Genomic DNA, 3,628 nt, shown 5'->3' on the forward strand with positions numbered 1-3,628 from the left:
TGGAAGAGACCCCATAACAATCATCTTGGCTAAATGATTTGGCACATTGAACTCGAATTCTTGCTGAAATAAACAAGTTTCAAGTCAAAAATCAACAAGATTCATCAAGCCATTCATTCATAAAACCATGATAGAAGAAAAAGAAAGAAACTATAGATTACATACCAACAACTTAAACCACACATCTTCTTTGAAGTTATCCGGAACCTGCCTCCAATCCACATATTTGACTGGACAGTAGGCACGGACAAGTTTGCCAGCCCGAGTAGCTAATTTGTCTGCATTGTCACCTACAGGTCTCCCATACAAATTAACCGTTACCATCAACTTTGACTTAGAAACAACATTAGTTTCAGTCGCTGAAGAAGAATAAGCAGGATCACTAGTTTGTGGTGAAGAAACAGTTGAATGCACACTATTAGAGGCTTCAATAGTATCCATCTGCATTCAACACAGAGAAAAACTATAAGAACATTAAATCGTAGACTTTATCAGTACTAGAAAATATAAGTAAATGAAGGAGAATAAACAGAACATTGAAAGTCAGCACAGGATAATTCCCCTGAAATATGTAAAGGATTCTCCAAATCTGTTCAGACCGTCACCATACAAACCAATAACTTCTACTCATGCATCAAGAAAGTCAGCAAGTGTTTGGATACTCACAATATGCTCAACATTTATAGCTTCCAAGAGCTCAAATAGAGAAAGCAACTAATATTCAACATTCATTTATAAACAAGAAAGCATTGTGTACCGTAGTATAAGCAATTAGAGTGTGAAGATGGAAAAAGCAAGAAAGGGTTGTGTATGGTGAAGGAACTCACCGAAAACTCAGCCACCCTCCCTAATGAATCTCCAAAAAACTGTAATAGAAATAGAGAAAAAAACAGTAAAAATGTGGGTATTGACAAAAAACAAACATAAACCCTAAAATCTTAGTAACAGAACCCAAATCCATTCAAATAAACTGAAACCCTAACATCTTAATAGCAAAACCCAAAACCCAAAACTCAAACAAACTGAAACTGAAATTGAAATTGAAATTAATATAAAACTGAAACTGAAATTGAAATTGAGAATATGAAAAATCTTATTATCATGAAATTGATAAAACTAAACTGAAACCCTAATATCAAATCTTCATAGCAGAAATTGATGATGTGAAACATAAACAAAAAGAAGGTTTTCATGATATTACCTTAGAGAGCAGCGATTGTGAGAATTGATTTGAAAGATATACAGGCTTAGGAACCCTAAGTTTCTTGGAAAAAATTGGATCAAGTCTAGAGACCGGATTATATAGAAAAGAGAAAAGAGAAGGGGGGAACTAAAACTAAGATTTGAAATCATTCTAAAATTTCAGAGTGATTTGGCGGAAAATCTTGGTGGGAAACGAAATTTTGGGGATTTTTGGAACGGGAGAAGAGAGAATGGGGGAAATTTTGGGATTTCTGTGTTTCTCGAACTTTCGGTTTTGGCTAATGAAAAAAGATGTGGTAAAACAAAGAGCCACGTTATCTATTTGATTACCATTAATTTTACTTCCTTTAATCAATGGTCAATAATCCTCTATCTTCCCTCATACGGATCCAATATGGAATGGAGAGATTACCATTCATTTTACTTCCCTTAATCAATGGTCAATAATCCTCTAACTTCCCTCATACGGATCCAATATGGAATGGAGGGCTAAAGATCATTTTACTTCCCTTAATCAATGGTCATTAATCAGTTAGAAACTTCCGATATTTCGTTGGATAATAACACTAAGTGCACAAAATCAGAAGATTTCGAGTCACTAATCAGTTTCTGAGACAAGAATCCGATTTTGTTAGAAACTTCTGATATTTCGTTGGATAATAACATTAAGTGCACAAAATCGGAAGATTTCGAATCACTAATCAGTTTCTGAGACACGAATCCGATTTTGTTAGAAACTTCAGATATTTCGTTGGATAATAACACTAAGTGCACAAACTCGGAAGATCTCGAGTCATTAATCAGTTTCTGAGACACGGATCCGATTTTGTTAGAAACTTCTGATATTTCGTTGGATAATAACACTAAGTGCACAAAATCAGAAGATCTCGAGTCATTAATCAGTTTCTGAGACAGGAATCCGATTTTGTTAGAAACTTCTGATATTTCGTTGGATAATAACACTAAGTGCACAAAATCAGAAGATCTCGAGTCATTAATCAGTTTCTGAGACAGGAATCCGATTTCGTTAGAAACTTCAGATATTTCATTGGATAATAACACTAAGTGCACAAAATCAGAAGATCTCGAGTCATTAATCAGTTTCTGAGACAGGAATCCGATTTCGTTAGAAACTTCGGATATTTCGTTGGATAATAACACTAAGTGCACAAAATCAGAAGATCTCGAGTCATAATCAGTTTCTGAGACAGGAATCCGATTTCGTTAGAAACTTCGTATATTTCGTTGGATAATAACACTAAGTGCACAAAATCAGAAGATCTCGAGTCATTAATCAGTTTCTGAGACATGAATCCGATTTTCTTAGAATTGAAGATCTCGAGTCATTAGTCTTATTTCTATTCAGGAATCCATTTGTAAAACAAGATGTGAGGAAATTGAAGTAATTGTACAAAATCGGAAGATTTCGAGTCATTATTCAGTTTCTGAGCCAGAATCTGATTATTCAGTTCACACGAATGAGAATTCCATCTCCAAATCGAGTACTCATTGAACCTGAGTTTCTGAGACAGATCCGTTTTTGTTGAAGGCGGCAAAGTTGCCACATTTCTTACTTTACCATATTATAAACATGATAAAATCATAAAGTCCTAACTTTTCAAAATTTCATCAAAATATAATAAATTAATTCCATTAATCAAATATTGGGTTACCTTTCCACAAAATTTATTTACTGAACTTTGTTTGAAGCTCGTTAAACAAAAAATCTGTCCTCAAAATGATTTTACAGAACTCTTTTTGGTTACAGTTGGTCAATCCAAAGGTTACCTGTTCGATGCAATTACACAGTTTGAAGCTCGTTAAACTCATCTTTACTTAGACCCAAGTGCCCACCCTTTTTTCTAAATGGATGGCCAGCCTTAAGGAATATCCTATAATTAGGATAGACCTCCTTATTACCATAAGGCAAATGAACACTTCTTGTCTTGTCGGCACAACAAACACAAGCAAAATAACCATGAGTAGTACATCCGGACAAAGCACCTTGTGCTGGCAAGTCATGAATCCCCCACATTAGGCAAGCTCTAAGTAGAAAGTATTCCTTCCGGTGGGCATCATAAACTTTCATTCCATTCTCCCAAAAGTCATTCAGTTCATCTACTAGTGGTGGTAGAAACACATCTATGTCTTGTCCCGGCGACTTTCTCCCTGGGATCAACAACGACATTATTTGAAACTCAGATTTCATGCACAATGAAGGTGGTAGATTATACATCACCAATATCACAGGCCAACAACTCCAGCTTAAATTCTGCGTACCATAAGGATTGAACCCATCAGTTGCAATTCCAAACCACACATTTCTGCCCTCCTTTGCAAACTCTGGAAATTTCTTTTTCACTAAAGCCCACTGATGTGAATCTATCGGATGACGCATGTACTCACTAGAAACTTCAGCTCGATC

This window comes from Papaver somniferum, unplaced genomic scaffold (genome assembly GCF_003573695.1).
Source record: "Papaver somniferum cultivar HN1 unplaced genomic scaffold, ASM357369v1 unplaced-scaffold_22, whole genome shotgun sequence".
NCBI classification, from domain to species: Eukaryota; Viridiplantae; Streptophyta; class Magnoliopsida; order Ranunculales; family Papaveraceae; genus Papaver; species Papaver somniferum.